General features: G+C 43.6%; 1 protein-coding gene across 1 annotated transcript in view; it reads right to left on the reverse strand.

Annotated features, from left to right (window-relative positions):
* Positions 1–17,502, reverse strand: part of WIPF1 (WAS/WASL interacting protein family member 1) — a 74,556-nt gene that overhangs the window by 42,786 nt on the left and 14,268 nt on the right. Inside the window, exon 2 of the mRNA XM_075831133.1 lies at positions 8,069–8,186. The gene's annotated coding sequence lies outside the window, so the exon portion shown is untranslated. The remainder of the gene's footprint in view (positions 1–8,068; positions 8,187–17,502) is intronic.

The raw sequence follows: 17,502 nt of genomic DNA on the forward strand, positions 1-17,502 counted from the left end.
GGGGTTGGATCAGATAAAAAAAAACATGACTGCTTTCTTACAGAAATAGCGCCACATTTTGCCATGGGCTGTGTCAGGTATTGCAGCTTTGCCCCATTTAAAAGTTTGTCTGGGAACACCAGACTATAATTGGAGTGTGAGGAACGTACGAGAGATCCATAAAAAATGGGCCCTACTGCTGTTTTTTTTGCGGCAATGCTGTAAGAGGTTTTGCACTGCATTCTTTGAAATCTATAGTCCTTCACAGCAAATATGACAGTGCTCTCACTAATGGAAGGAGGAGGTCATGAGTCAGGGGCTTCTCGATAGTCTTAGCATGCCCTAATAGGGTGGTCTAATGGAGACAACAGCCTTGTAAGTCTATAACTGCACTGGTCACAGTTTGTCATTTCAAACACTACAGATAATTCAATACAGGTCATTTTATGTAAATGGAAACGGATATCAGATATACAAATGTGACATTTAGGATTACATACATTTTTATTAGATCTGAATGAAACTTTGCTCACATTTTCTAGTTCTCAAAACATTTTATTCATTCTATATCTATCTGTATTTTAGATCCTTGACCCTTTGAATGGGTTGATTTGTACAATGCCCGATACAAAACATCCACAGCTGTCTATGAAAAGCAGCTGTCAATTTCCACACAGCTGTCTTGGCACTATCCAAGCCATTGTGGGGTGTCCCGCTATCTAACGACGTAGCCCATTTAGTGACATCCTTCGGCAGCTGCCGCACTTCCCTGTCCCACCATGATGTTCTGTTCATTTAATTCCCTGTAACTTCTACTAAAATATATTGATTTGTTACCTTCAGTTCTGGAAAAATGGACACATCATAAAGAGTGCAGGAGATCTTTGTCATATCCTCTGGCAAATCCTTTAATTAATGGCCAGAAAAAGTAGTAAATGGAGTAGTCTGGAGGTTCATGAGGGTTGCATACACAAGGATCAATTAACAAGTCTCTTCTCCATGGGAAGGATGTAAGCAAAATACCATATCATGTCTTGTGCTCCGTTAATGGATTTCTATTTATAATCCTAATCTCACATTTACAGCTATGCATGCCATCGTCGATTTGCTCCCTGTTCCCGTTAAGCAAGAGATTAGAAAAATAACATTATATTGCGGAGTTCTTACTTATGCAATTCTATTATAGACCCTTCCATTGAAGTGTAATTTAAAGCTCCTCCGAAAAAAGTTTTTTGGTGTTATGCTGCAGCAACATAGAGCCTACACCATGATGTTTAAAGGGGGTTTCCAGCCGATAAAAATTGAAGGCCTATCCTTAGGATAGGATATAAACAGCTGATGGGTCGTGGGGGGGGGGGGGTCCGACTCCCAGGAACCCTGCCGATCAGCTGTTCTGAAGGGGCTGCAGCGCTCGTATGGGCTTCATCTTTATTTCTTCTTGCTCACTGTGAATGTTCGACACATTTCGTGGCGATTCACAGGTATTGCAGCCTTTTCTCCCATTGAAGTGAATGGGAGAAAAGGCTGCAATACCTGCAAATCACCACTAAATAGGTCTCGAACATTCACAGTGAGCAAGAAAAAAAATGAAGGGGAAGCAGCGCTTGTACGAGCGCTGCGGCCCCTTCAAAACAGCTGATCGGCAGGGGTCCCAGGAGTTGGACCCTGACCGATCAGCTATTGATGGCCTATCCTGAGGATAGGCCATACATTTTTATCGCTGGAAAACCCCTTTAACCTTACCTCGTCACTATATACACTACACTATGGAATATAGCAAATGTTACGATACTGACCCACACCAAAAGTTCAAACCACAATTTACAATGCATTCGGAAAGTCTTCAGACCCTTTCAAATTTTGTTATATTTAGACCTTGTGCTAAAATAAAAATTCATGACCCCCCCCCCCCATTATTCGGCACTCAATAACACCCCATAATGACAAAGTGGAAACAGAATTTTAGTAATCTTTGCTTATTTATTGAAAAGAAAAAAAACTAAAATATTGCATTGGCATAAGTATTCAGACCCTTTACTCTGTACGGAGTTGAGGCACCTTTGGGTATGATGCCACGAGGTTTGCACATCTGGATTTGGGGATTTTCTGCCATTCTCTGCAGATCCTTCCAAGCTCCCTCAGGTTGGTTGGGGACCGTCGGTGGACAGCCATTTTCAGGTCTCTCCAGAGAGGTTCGATTTGGTTCAAGTTAGGGCTGTAGCTGGACCACTCAAGGACATTCACAGAGTAGTCCATAAGCCACTCATGTGTTGTCTTGCCTGTGTGCTTAGGGTTATCGTCTTGTTGGAAGGTGAACTTTCGGCCCAGTCTGAGGTCCAGAGCACTCTGGATCAGGTTTTCATTAAGAATGTCTCTGTACTTTGGTCAGGGTTGAGGGAAAGATGAATGGAGCAGTCGCCCTGTCCCAGCTGCTGAAATGCACCCACACAGCATAATGCTGACACCACCATGCTTCATTGTAGGGATGGTATCGGGCAGGTGATGAGAAGTGACAGAACGCTTAGAATTGAGGCTAAAAAAGTTCAATCTTGGTTTCAGCAGACCACAGAATCTTGTTTCTCAGTCTGAGAGTCCCTTAGGTGTTTTTTTTTACAAACTCCAGACGGGCTTTCACGTGTCTTTTAATGAGGAAGGGCTTATTTCTGGCCACTCTGCCATAAAGCCCAGATTGGTGGAGTGCTGCAGCGATGGTAACCTTCTGGAAGTTTCTCCCATCTGCGCACAGAATCTTTGGAGCTTAGCCAGAGTGACCAATGGGTTCTAGGTCACCTCTCTTACCAAGGCCCTTCTCTCCCGATTACTAAGGTTGGTGGGGTGGTTAGCTCTAGGAAGATTCCTGGTTGTTCCAAACTTCTTCCATTTAAGATTTAGGGAGGCCGCTGTGCTCTTGAGAACTTTCAGTGCGACAGAAATTTTCTTCTACCATTCTCCAGATCTTTTAGCACAATGCCTCAACATAACAAAATGTGAAAAAAAGTGGAAGGGTCTGAAAACTTTCTGAATGCACTGTATACCATGTCAGCTCAGGTAACTCATGGTTTTCCAAATATTCTCTTAAAATACAACATTCATTTTGCCACTAGCTTAAAATCTAAAAAAAAATAAAATTACTACAAGTTCAAAAAGTATCTCAAAATTCAAAGCGAGAAGTAAACAACAAATGATACCATTATCTCCCAGGATACATATATTAAAAAGTTCCAGACAACGTGATGTCCAAATCATACAATCCAATTCAAGTGCCACTTTTTTCATGCAATTATAAAATGAAATCTGAATTCAGGATAGCATAGGCAACTTCAGTGAAATAAGACTCATAGCTGAGCAAGTCAAGAATGTAAGAAAATAACTCAAATACCAGTACCGTCTGGGTTTTTAAACATGTAAATAGAACATGACCGGTTACATTATCAGATATTGAGTACAGAATGCATAACAGATACTAAGTCTCATGGCCTTATTATGGACCATGTGGTGGGGATAAGTAATATGGTAGTGCCCATACCGTATCTTTGTCTGGCTCCGATTTTGCACAGCAACACAGATATTTTTGCTTACGGATTCCCTATAGAATATGGAAAAATAAAATCTGTGGTATGCTGTATTAGTGTATGTGCACACAATAACGTCAATTACGGCTGAAATTACGGAGCGGTTTTCAGGAGAAAACAGATCCTGCATTTCAGACGTAATTGCTCGTACTCGGATTTTGCGAGGCGTCAATTATGGACGTAATTTGGAGCTGTTCTTCATCGGATTCAATGAAAAACGGCTCCAATTACGTCCCAAGAAGTGTCCTGCACAGGCTGTTATTTTACGCGCCGTCTTTTGACAGCGACGCGTAAAATTAAAGGTCGTCGGCACAGTACATCGGCAAACCCATTGAAATGAATGGGCAAATGTTTTCAGACGTATTTCGACGCGTAAAACGCCTCCAATACGTCTGAAAATAGGTCGTGTGAACCCAGCCTTACCGTGCTAGTCACTCCTAGAATCATTACATGAAGGGGAGAATGCATTGCCTTACAGGAGGCATCATATGGTGGCCCAGGGTCCAACACCGACTGCGTACACACAGAATCTCGATTATACGCGAGTTAATGGTTTTCCCCCTCTTACTACAAATGGTCCAACATATCTATGGTGTATATTTTTGCTCACAGTTGATCCAAATGAACATATTGGAAGATAAAATAAAAAATAAAAATGAATGAATGGGGAGGATGATTGTTGCATTTAGAACCATGACTGAAATGACTACTTTCAGGATGACTGGGGCTGTTTCCAGAAGAACTATGTAGGTGGATCATGCACTTAATAATTTGACCCTCTTTATTTCCTAGCACATACAAAATTAAAATTTGGCAAAATATGTGACATTATGCATCCTGTTCTTAGGAAAATTAAAAAAGAAATGGTCCCCTGACAGATGTCCCGTAGTCCACAGCAAACGAGCATAATCACTAAATAAAGAAACAAACAAGCATTTATTACTAATTTTTTTTCATACAGAAATTTCTGAAATTGGGTAAAGTTTATGTACTTTTAGGGCTTATTCAGACGAACGGGATATACGTCCGTGCAACGCGCATTATTTTCACGCGCGTCGCATGCACCTATATTAGTCTATGGGGCCAAGCAGACAGGTGCGTGATTTTTAGGTAGCGTGAGTACGCTGTGAAAAACTCACGACATGTTCTATATTTGTGTGTTTTTCGCGCATCACGCACCCATTGAAGTCAATGGGTGCGTGAAAACCACGCATGTCACACGGAAGCACTTCCGTGCGACCAGCGTGATTCGTGCAACAGCTGTGAAAAGGATGAATGAAAACAGAAAAGCACCACGTGCTTTTCTGTTTACAAACATCTAAACGGAGTGTCATAATGATGGCGGCTGCGCGAAAAGCACGCAGCCGCGCATCATACGTAGCTGACACGCGGAGCTGTTAAGTGCCTTTTGCGCAGGCAAAACTACGCGTTTTTTGCGTGCGCAAAATGCACACGCTCGTGTAAATAAGGCCTTAGGAGAATTTGCTTCTAGGACAGTGTCCAAATTTGGAACAGTAATGGTAAATGCACACAGCTGATTTGTTGCAGAAATTTCTGCAACTGTCCTATTCATCTGAATGGGGCTCGCAGAAATTAACGTACATGCTGCAGAAACAACCCATGTCAGATGTATGGGCCAGACTGGCCATCTGGAAGTACTAGCTAACTCCAGATGGGCCAGTGCTCAGTAGGCTGGGGGACACATTCCTCTCACTTACCACTCCTAACTCCTTCACCTCTGGGTACCGGTGCACTAGGTCCTGGACCTATTGCAGCAGCGCCTGGAGGTGGAGAACACAAAGGAGTTGTAAGTAAATTGAGGTGACTAGTAGGGGGTCGGACTTGATTTTTGGTCTGGTCCGGGGTATAAATTAATTTGGGAGTCTGAATTACTTTATGGGTCTGGGGTTGTAATTAATTTTGGGGTCTGAATGAACTGTCTGGATTAATTTTAAGGTCAGAGCTGGGGCCTGAATACATTTTGCGGTCTGATGACGGGGGTCTAAATTCATTTTGAGGTTTGATAGCAAAACCCTTTAGACAATATGACCTATTTGTGCTCTACTGTTGCCTTTATAAAATGGGGGGCCCCATTAGATTTTTTGCCCAGGGGTCTCCACCATCCTTAATTTGACAATGGCTATACGTGTAAGATATTTCAAGGCCAAATGTCTGTTTAAATAAATATATACACTATATTATACAGTATACTACAATTCTGCTTATTCGACCAACGTGGAACATGAGTCGTGTTCAGGAGCCTCCTCATATTCTGCTTTCTTGCTTTGCCACAAGTGTTTTGTAAATGTTTAAAATTACAGAAACTTTCCACTTGTGCTTCTCACACTACAAAAGCAAGAAAAACAGAAGACGAGTGATCTACCGCAGCATCACTGTTATGGCTGCAGATCTATTAGACTTTGGCACAGGATATACAATGCCAAATAAAACAAAAATAGTAAGAAAAATTCAATATCAACATAAAAACAGTAATGGAAAATGTTCCCATTGCAGAGCTACTGATAGCCATCCCTACTAAAAGCCTTGCCTACTGTTCTTCGGTAGCGGTCCCTCTCCATATTTAAATGATTAGTAAGGAATAGAAGTCCGAGCACCAGCATGGATCAGGCCATAAAGTGGAAATTTATGTAACAATGTGACTTGAGATCTATAGGTTTCCTAAAATTAAAAGGTACCTTAAACAAACACACACACACACAAAAAATATAAATACTGGTAGTAAATATCACACCAACTCTGAAAACAAATAGAATATATAATATCAACCGTGGAAGTATTATCAAACATTTATAATAAAGACAATCCCTTCTCTAAAGACCGTAGTCCTAGCGATCAGATGATCACTTTGGGTATGGCTCCCTAAATCCCCAGTAACAAGCCGTTATTTCTGGAGGAAATTTTGTTTGGCCAGTCACTGTTGGGGAAATGTGCTATTTCATCCTGGCCCTTCAAATGAATGGCTGATTATCATCTAATACATAGATCATGCAGGTTCGCCAGAGCAGGAGCCGATGTGAATTAGCTGCTCCTGTGCTGTGGCTTATAGAGAGGGTTCTGATTGGTGCCTATATGCCCTAATAGGGGGCTCCTCCTCCATGACATGTTTACACCCTTTAAGATGGATAGACATATTTGCATTTTGTTGAAATTTAATGTACATAGATGAAAAAAATAAAATAATAATAAATCCGAATATCCCCCCTCCTCGCAAAAAAATAAAAAGGGGTTATCCAGGATGTGAAAATGTTTTATTAGGGCCTGGAAATGAAATAAATAACCAAAAAAGCAATACTTACCTTTGCTTGCCCCTGGCATCCTGTTTGTTTATATGCATGTAGCATGTGACCGCTGCAGCCAATTTCTGGCATTACGCCAGAACTACGATTAGTCACCAGTGAGCCCCGCTGAGCCCTCTGATTGGCTGCAGCGGTTAAATGCTATGTGCATGTAAACTGTGGCACTTCTGGTGGTTGTTTACATTCATGTAGCATGTAACCGCTGCAGCCAGAGGGCTCAGCGGGGCTCACTGGTGACTAATCGTAGTTCTAGCGTAATGCCAGAAATACAACATATGCCCTCTGATTGGCTGCAGTGGTCACATGCTAAATGCATGTAAACAAACAGTCAGCGCTGGATCGCCAGGGGCAAAAAAAGGTAAGTATTGCTTTTTTGGTTATTTATTTTACTTCCAGCCCCTAATAAAAAAATGAAATAATTCACATCTCGGATAACCCCTTTAATACATACAATATTGATAGTACCAAAGCACAACAGACTTAGCCTAAAGTTGGCCATAGAGGACACAATTTATTTTTACCCAATCAGATTCTTTATTATTTAAGTAGCCGCTTCAGAAAGCCATAAAGGCAGCAATTTTTCATTGCAATGGGAAAAATGTTCCCATCATTGCCAAAATCATGACCTCACATTACCCTGCATTGAAATTCATAAAAGAGTTATAGCCCAACTAGAAAAAGTTTGAGTCATGTCCGATAAAGGACTACCAATGAACAGATCTCGAATAGCCAGAAGTGATCGCTTGGCACCAACAACTTTTTGCCTGATTTAACTGGTATCTATTTATAAATAATCCTCTTCTATCGCTAAAGGGTATAACAACAAAGGTCTCATTGGAGGAAAGAGAGATAAAAATCAGGAGAAGCGAAGCAAAGAATAGCACCAGACAAGGGAGAGGAGTGGATTGAATGGGTCAAAGAGCCACCCAGGAGTTAACTAATGCAAAGCCAGTGACAAGAAGTTAGTGACTTAATCAAAAACGTACTGTTCTTCAGAGGATTGTCCTGAGCGTGGCCTGAGTCAACTCTAATTGTTCTTCTGCATTAGAGGACATGGCAGTGCAGGTCAAGCAGCATAATAGAGGAGATTAATGGCAGAGATCTGACAGCCCGGCTCTGTGTATTAACATCCCAACACCACACCCAGCCCAGCATAGAATATATACAGTAGATCACAGCCACTGCCTTGTTGTCACTTACTGGCAAGGAGGGAAGATGGTGAGGAGTCGGACTCCTTCCAGATGTTGCTCTGCTCTCTCTCCCTGATTGTCCCAGTCACCGGCAGTTGTGTCTTGTTTTCCAGACTTCTCCTAGAGTTCTGCAAAAAAAAAATAAAAAAAAAATTTCTGACTTCCCCTCAGTCCGGAAACATTGAAGTGATGCAACAGTTCCCACATGTGGCTGCTGCTGATCAAGCCTCTTCTGTGATCCTGAGCTATTGTAGGGGGAAATACAAACTGCATATACAGCAAGACATGATAAATTATTGGAATTCATATTTTATATCAGGATTGACGAATGTTACTACTTTACAATTCTCCCTTTGGGTTTGGATCTTCCGACCCTTTGCAAGTTATTTGAATGAGCACTAAACCTAAAAAAAAACAAACAAAAACACATAAAAGTACAAATCTTATACAAGAGCTGTTCTTGTCTCACACATATGCATTTAAGGCCGGCTTCACACGTAGCGTTCTTTCCAGGATTTTTCCCAGTAGGTTTTTTTGTGTGTCAAAAATGCAGAGTTCAGATGTCAGCTGAGAGTGAATAGAAAAATATGATCCCAATTTCCGTATACTGTTTTTTTTAATGGAGTTTTAATGCATTCTGTTATTTTTGGCAAAGTAGGTGTAAGGCCCCATGCACACGACCGTGCCCGCAATCATGGCCCGCAATTGCGGGCACGGCCGGCCGCCGACTGCCACCCGCATTTTCGGGCCGTGCTCCCATACAAAGTATGGGAGCACGGCACGCATAATGCAAAAGAGCGGACATGTTCCGTAATTTTCTGAACATTTCTACGGCACGGACACCCATCCGTAGCGCTACGGAAAGGTGTCCGCGTTTAATGAAAGTGAATGGGTCAATTTTTACGTAAACTATCCGTAATTATAGAAGCATTGCTAGGCAACATGCTAATGACATAATTTGCATCATCCCTCTTTTTGTACGGATCCATATAAACGGATGGAATACGGACCATATTTACGGACACCCTTCCGTATATATGGATGAAATAAGGATTAGGCCCTGTTCACACTGAGTATTTTGACAAGCTTTTTGGAGCGGAAACCGCTTCGCAAAACTCGTCAAAAACCGGCCGAAAATCCCTCCCATTGATTTAAATGGGATGCAGAGAAAGCGTATTTCGCTGAGGTTTTTGCCCGTAGCACTCAATGGCCGCGGACGAAAATCGCGGCAAATGATGTGCAGGAAGGACAAAATCTGCCTCAAAATCCCAAATGGAATGTGTGTGAACGAGGCATTACTATCCCAAAATACTTTCCGCAGTTACGGATCCGTAGGCATCCGTATTTCACCTGTATACACGGAAGAGTGTCCGTACATACGATCCGTATTGTAGCCGTATTCCATCCGTGTATACGGATCGGTAAAAAAAAAAGAGAGGGATGATGCAAAGGTCATTAGCATGTTGCACGGGAACGCTTCCGGAAATACGGAAGGTTCACAGGTGCACATCAGTAGCCGTCCGTATTTATGGAAGCCCCCATAGACTTCTATGGGAAAGTCCTTGCTGTAATTACTAACAAGAATAGGACACCCATCAGTAAATATACTGAAAGGTGTCCGTGGCCAATAGAAATGAATGGGTCAGTAATTACTGATGAAAAATACGGTCGTGTGCACAGAGCCTAAGGCCGCGTTCCCACAGGTTGCATACACTGCGTAAAGACTGCGCAGAGTATCCGACCTGGAACCCGCAGGACATTCCGTCCGAAAAAAACGCACCACATTGTAGGGAGTTCTCGCTGGCGGATTTTCCGCTGCAGAAAGCAGTGGTAAAAAAAAAATCTTGTACTTACCCAGGCTGTTGTTATGGTGACGCATCCCTCCTGTGCAGTCCAATCCGGCCTCCCTGGATGACGCTGCAGCCTGTGGTTGAATGCTGTGGTCACCCGGGATGCAACATCATCCCAGGAGGCCAGACTAGACAAAGAAACAGACTTCTGGGTAAGCATAGTTTTTTTTCCCCTTTTTCCGTAGTTGTGATTGTTGCATCGTAATCGCTGCGCATACGCCGTAAAAGTTGCAACACTTGGCTTTCTGTTGCGGGTTTTGCATCCCCATTGAATTCAATGTGGAAAACCTGCAACGGAAAATCAACTAAAGCGCAGTATAAATAGACATGCTGCGGATTTAAATTACACACCGCAGGTCAATTTTTTTAATGTTTACGCTGCGGTTTTTTCCGTAGCGTGGGCATGAGGTTTTCTTAATTTCATACACTTTGTTGCTGCTATAAATGCTGCGGAATATCCACACAGAATTTAGTTGCGGAAATTCCGCAGCATTTACGCTACGTGGGAACCCGGCCTAACTGCAGCCAGTTTAACACGCTGAATAATGTGCATACTAAACCTCAGCTAAAAATCACATTTACATGTTGTGGAAAAAAACTGTGCGTATTTAAAAAAAGGACATGCAGAAGTTTTCCAGAAATAGCAAAATAAAATGTTTTTAACCCCTTAACGACATGTCACGTACTGGTACGCAGCAGCCGTTAAGGGGAAGTATGGAGCAGGCTCACGGACTGAGCTCGCTCCATACACAGCGGGTGACAGCTGTGTTACACATCAGACACCTCACTGCAATGGGCGGAATCAAAGATCACTTTGATCCCCCCCGTTTAACACCTTAAATTCCGCAGTCAATCGCGGCATTTAAAAATTGTTAGAATCAGGGGGGCGCCCCCTCAAACTCGCCATCGTGCCCCCCCCGCAGCACGATCAGCCATTTACAGTGGTTGTTATGGTAGCCTGGGGGCCTAATAAAGGCCCCCAGGTCTGCCATCATCGTACTGCTTTGAAGCCCTGCCTCTAGTATTGCAGTATATCATTCAAGTGATCAAACGATCGCTGCTTCAAGTCCCCTAGGGGGGGGGGGGGACTAATAAAAAAAAAAAATAAAAAAAAGAATTCGAAAGTTCAAAAAACCCCCCTTTGCCATTTCTTCCCTAAAGCGATGTTAAAAAAAAGTTAACATAACTGGCATCGCCGCGTCCGTAAAACTCAGAACTATCACAATATAGCGTTATTTAATCCGCTCGGCGAACGACAAAAAAAATATAAAGACATGCAAATTGCTGTTTTTTGGTCACCTTAGCTCTACAAATTGATGGAAAAATAAAGAAGTTATGGCTCTCAGAATATGGCGACACAAAACTTTTTATTTAGCAAACAGGTTTTGTTTTATTTATTTTTTTAGTTTTTCTTAAAAGTGGTAAAGCATAAAACTAAACTAAATTTGGTATTGCCGTAATCGTATCAACCGGTAGAATAATGTGAATATGTCGTTTTTACCGCCTGATGGACACAGTAAAAACAAATCCCGCCCCCCAAAGAAACGGTGTAATCGCTGTTTTTATTTGCCAATTTCACCCCCCAAATAATTTTTTTTCAGATTCCCAGTACATTATGCGGTACAATAAATGGTGCCATGAAAACCTACAACTTGTCCCGCACAAAACAAGCCCTGATACGGCTATGTCGACAATGAAATAGTAAAAAGTTATGGCTTTTGGAAGGCGAGGAGGAAAAGACTAAAATGAAAATTGTCCTGGTCTTTAAGGGGTTAAAATACTTTTCAGGGATAGGTTTCTATAAGGCCAATCAAGGGACGGATATAGCCTAAGGAAAGTGGGGCCCAGCCAAACAGCAGAAGTTGAAGGGTTAGGGTAGAGAGAAAATCCCTTTTTTTCATTTTTGTTTCGGCTACTGCTAACATGGTCATATGTCCTGCCAGGATTGTCCTTCCCAAGCATCAGCAGTCTACAGAAGAAAACACCGGAAGATATTTGCCCATCTTTACCACCTATTAACAAGCACCGATCAGTAGTACAGCTTGTCAATCAGCGCTCATTTGCTCTACTCAAATAAAGCAATTATCAGGGGTATGGGTTACTAAGATCCCTCGTCCCCATACATTTGAATCTTGTCGACAGCATATCCACTATTTGCACTGGCCGACTAGCAACCGTTTTTATGGCCGCATAAAAGATGCGATCAGCGCTCGTTCATCAGCTGATCGCTGCCCTGTTTACACAGAGCAACAATCGGGAACGAGCAGACCTGATTGGTTCAGTGTCGGCGGGTCCTGCATGTCTCTGGCACGCAGGATCCACTTGTTTTAATATCTAAGTTCATAACTTAGATGTGATAGATAACAGGTGGATCCTGCGTGTCAGACACGCAGGACATGCTGTCACTGAAGTCATCAGATCCGTGGGACTGACTCATTCAGTGAATAGCGCTAGATACAGCTGCTCTGTATAGAGAATACAGAGCAGCTGTATCTAAAAAAGTAAAAAATACGTTTTAGGCCTCATGCACGCGACTGTAGCCATGTGCACGGCCGTAATTTCCGTGTCGGCCGGCCACAGAGTGACAGCCACGAGCCGCCCGCAAATCGCGGGCCGTGCACATGGCCGCGGCCATTATTTTCAATGATTAGTAGGAAGAAAGAAAAGGCTGGCACTGTTGAACTAGTGACAATTGAAATAGGAGTATATCGAATGGCTTCTTTTCCTTAATGGATTTCAGCAGATAAGTTGCCCCGGGGGTGCTCATCGAAAAGAACAGCGCAAACCAACTTGATATAAACGTATAGGAATTATCGAGGCACTCACCGGACTTGAAACACAGTTACTTTATTCAAAATATCTCGGTCAGGATGTGGAATTAGCCTACGGCCGTTTCACGTGCGTACACGCTTTCTCAAGGCCCTGAGAAAGCGTGTACGCACGTGAAACGGCCGTAGGCTAATTCCACGTCCTGACCGAGATCTTTTAAATAAAAGTAACTGTGTTGCAAGTCCGGTGAGTGCCTCGATAATTCCTATACGTTTATATTATTTTCAATGAGCCCGGACTGCAGAACACAGCCATAATAAGGCTTGCTCGTTCTTTCTGCGGTCCGGGATCCGCGGCCATGCACTGACCGTGAAAACCACGGTCGTGTGCATAACCCCATAGGAGTGAATGGGGCCACAATTCCCCCGTGGATTTTCGGGGGAATTGCGGCCGCAAAAGCACGTTCGTGTGCATGGGGCCTTGAATAAAAATTTACAACGTTAAAACACACATACAACTTTTTATTAAAAAAATAAATATGTTTGCCTTTTAAAGGTTTGCATAGCCTTTGCATTCCTTTTTTTCTCAGGTGTTTCATCACAGCATTGGTTCTTTCCTACAGTCAAGACAATTTCAACACCATGGGGCCTGAACACGGGCTGATATACTTGTTCCATTAAGTACTATATATTATTTGTGTGTAATTCTGTGTCGAACACGCACATCTTTTTGGTGTCTACCATTTTTGGGCCAATACTAACCTCCTCTGGACGATTGAGAGGAGTTTTATGGTTACAATTCTGGATCTGAACGCTTAAGGGTATGTTCACACTACAGCGTCCGTAACGGCCGAAATTACGGGGCTGTTTTCAGGAGAAAACAGCCCCGTCATTTCAGCCGTAACGGCATGTGCAGGCGCTTGAACGCCGCGTCCAATACGGACGTAGCTGGAGCTGCTTTTCATTGGAGTCAATGAATAACGGCTCCAATTACGTCCCAAGAAGTGACAGGTACTTCTTTGATGCGGGCGTCTTTTTTACACCCCGCCTTTTGACAGCAGGGTGTAAAAAAAAATGACCGTCTGAACAGAACATCGTAAGACCCATTCAAATGAATGGGCAGATGTTTGCCGATGCTATTGAGGCACATTTTTGGACGTAATTCGGGGCTAAAATGCCCGAATTACGTCCGTAAATAGTGTGTGTGAACATACCCTAACAGTGCTACGCAAGGCCCGGATATTTAGATAATGTATGTAGTTATTATGGCACAGTATAGTATTATTATTAAGGCACTATATAGCTAGATTATTTGGACACTGTAGTGGCATTATTATATGCACTGTATAGTACTATTGTTTGAACACCTTGTGGAGGTTTATGAAAGCCTATTTTTTGTGTTGTGCTATTGTTCATAAGGTTTTAATATATTTACCCTGTGGCTTGATTTTCCTGAGCTAGACTCCCTTTACATCCTTCCAAAAAAAGGGAGAGCACCACTCCATGTTTTGCCCAAGCGCCTCCAGAGATCTGGATCTGGCCCTGGTTAAAACGAGGGATTAGCTGGTATTTCGAACCACTAGACCACCAGGGATGCTATCGTCAATATACTGGAATTCAATGGTTATTATTAAATGACAGGGCTACCATGAAGGGCAAATGAATCATAAGAAATAAGAAAAGTATCTCTAGATAATAAACTATTGACACAGGAAGAAAGAACAAAGCGCTGTATGACCAAGGATGGATACTAAACAACGGGGTCACCAGGACCACTGTGTCAAGCTTGAAAATGTGTTGGTGGTCCGTGTGCACAGTGGTGACAGGGAGAGAGGTGTCATTTCAATGTTGTTCTGGGCCCTGAATTTTTTAACAGCTTAAACCGCCTCTGTCCTTGGAATGTATATTTGTGTTTATCCTTTGGTTAATGAGGTGTTTTATTTGCCTTTTTTTGCATGCACAAACATTTCTTTCAGCAACTTCTATAACCAAGCACCATAAAGATAACAGGAAACCAGCGTACAGAAAAAGGAAATGGTTTTTCAGCTACTGTGAATAGTAAAATTAGAAAACCGATGTGCGCACAAACCAGTTCTTCTAGCCAATACAACTAATCTCACCGGCAGTGGCGTAACTACAGAGGTAGAAGCCGTAGCGGCTGCTACGGGGCCCGCAGCTTGAGGGGGCCCGTGCTGCCAGCTGACACACCCCCCATATGCTCGGTGGCGCTGCTTGCAGCCGCTACGGCTGCTACAGCGGTAGCGACGCTACTATGGGGCCCGCGCGGCCGAGCTTCCAACAAGTATGGGCATTCAGCACCTTACAATGACGCTGATTGGCATCGCTTCCATGCTTGAAAGGTGCTGGTTGACGGGGCAAGTCATTCTGCCCCGCCAATCAGCGTCATTGGATAACGCTCGTTCAGCTCCTGCAGACCCGCTCAGAAGAGAGCAGATCTGCATCGCCAGCGAACAGCGTGGGAATGGGATCATGTGACTATGTAAAGTTTATAGTTTTTTCTTCTCAAAACTGTTAACGGCATTATCTATAGTGGGGGCTCTATATGTGGGCCACTATATACAGGGGGCAGGTCTATATGTGGGGCACTACCTACAGGGGTGGTCTGTATGTGGGCCACTATATACAGGGGGGTCTATATGTGGGCCACTATATACAGGGGGAGCTATATGTGAGACACTATGCAGGGGTGGGCTATATGTAGAGCACTACCTATAGGGGAGCTATTTTTTAGGGCACTTTCTATAGGAGTGGGCTATATGTGGGACACTATATACAGGGGTGGGTTACCTGTGGGGCACTAGCAACAGGGTGGCTATATGTAGGGCACGGTCTACAGAGGTGGGCTATACGTGGAGCACTACCTATAGGTGAAGCTATATGTAGGGCAGCACGGTGGCTCAGTGGTTAGCACTATTGCCTTGCAGCTCTGGAGTGCATATGTGGACACTATCTACAGGGGCTGTATGTGAGACACTATCTACGGGGGCTTCTATGTAAGTCACTATCTACAGAGGCTCTATGGGGGTCACTATCTACAGGGGGCACGGTGTGTGTGTGACAGTGTATGGTACTATTATAATCAGGGACACAGTGTATGGCGCTATTATAGTTAGTTAGAGGTGCAAGAGGTGTTGAGAATTTTAACTTTGTTTATAGGTGCGGAAAGGTTTTAAAAGTGAGAAGCTGAAGACATCTGAGCGGAAAACTGCAGAAATGGGTCATGGCCGGTAGAAATCCATCATAGATGTCTGGACCGTAGGGAGAAGAAAAGAACTAGAATCTTAGACGTCACCGATGAGTCAGTTAATGTAAATGTTTATTCTGCCTCTAATCAGCACTGTATGATCTGCAGTGAGATGATGGGTGGTATGATTTTTTTTTTGTGAAACAGCATCTACCAGCATATCTTCACCATTGTTCGGGCCAATGCTGGGAGCTGTAGTTTTACGCCGTACAAACCTATACGGCAGGGGTTGCACTAAATTGAGCTGTATTTGTTCTGGTGTTGTATATATGTACGGATCTTGGTTCTGATGTTGTATGCAAGTACTGAGCTTGGTTCTGGTGCTGTATATACACGTATGAGATTGGTTTTGGTGCTGTGTATATATATGTAATGAGTTTGGTTCTGGTGCTGTATATATGTACTGAGGTTGGTTCTGGTGCTGTATATATGTACTGAGGTTGGTTCTGGTGCTGTATATATGTACTGAGGTTGGTTCTGGTGCTGTATATATGTACTGAGGTTGGTTCTGGTGCTGTATATATGTACTGAGGTTGGTTCTGGTGCTGTATATATGTACTGAGGTTGATTCTGGCGCTGTATATATGTACGGAGGTTGATTCTGGCGCTGTATATATGTACTGAGGTTGGTTCTGGTGCTGTATATATGTACTGAGGTTGGTTCTGGTGCTGTATATATGTACTGAGGTTGGTTCTGGTGCTGTATATATGTATGGTCTTGGTTCTAGTGCTGTATTTATGTACGGAGCTTGGTTCTAGCGCTGTATACATGTACTGAGCTTTGTTCTAGTGCTGTATTTATGTACGGAGCTTGGTTTTAGTGTTGTATTTATGTACTGAGCTTGGTTGTGGTACTGTATATATGTCAGAGCTTGGTTCTGGATCTGTAGTTATATAGGATATATTTATAATAACAAAACTGCAGGGTAGATGGAATTGTTCTCAATTCATTGTATATTTAATGGGAATCTGTCAGGTAGTTTTTAACCCCTTGAACCGCCACCATGCGGTAATACATGAACTGACAATATTTCCAAACATTCCCTTGTATGTTTTTTTCAGATGCAGCAAAATTCTTAAAATCCACTTTTCAAACGGCGCACACTATATGCTAATTACTCATTAGAAGGTCATGGGGCAGTGCCGCTATCCTGAAGAGTCACATAGTCCTGCCGCCGAGTCTGGCGCAGTCTACAGGGGGCCGAGTGGGGCGCAGTCTACAGGGGGCCGAGTGGGGCGCAGTCTACAGGGGGCCGAGTGGGGCGCAGTCTACAGGGGGCCGAGTGGGGCGCAGTCTACAGGGGGCCGAGTGGGGCGCAGTCTACAGGGGGCCGAGTGGGGCGCAGTCTACAGGGGGCCGAGTGTGGCGCAGTCTACAGGGGGCCGAGTGTGGCGCAGTCTACAGGGGGCCGAGTGTGGCGCAGTCTACAGGGGGCCGAGTGTGGCGCAGTCTACAGGGGGCCGAGTGTGGCGCAGTCTACAGGGGGCCGAGTGTGGCGCAGTCTACAGGGGGCCGAGTGTGGCGCAGTCTACAGGGGGCCGAGTGTGGCGCAGTCTACAG

This window comes from Rhinoderma darwinii, chromosome 6, assembly GCF_050947455.1.
Source record: "Rhinoderma darwinii isolate aRhiDar2 chromosome 6, aRhiDar2.hap1, whole genome shotgun sequence".
NCBI classification, from domain to species: domain Eukaryota; kingdom Metazoa; phylum Chordata; class Amphibia; order Anura; family Rhinodermatidae; genus Rhinoderma; species Rhinoderma darwinii.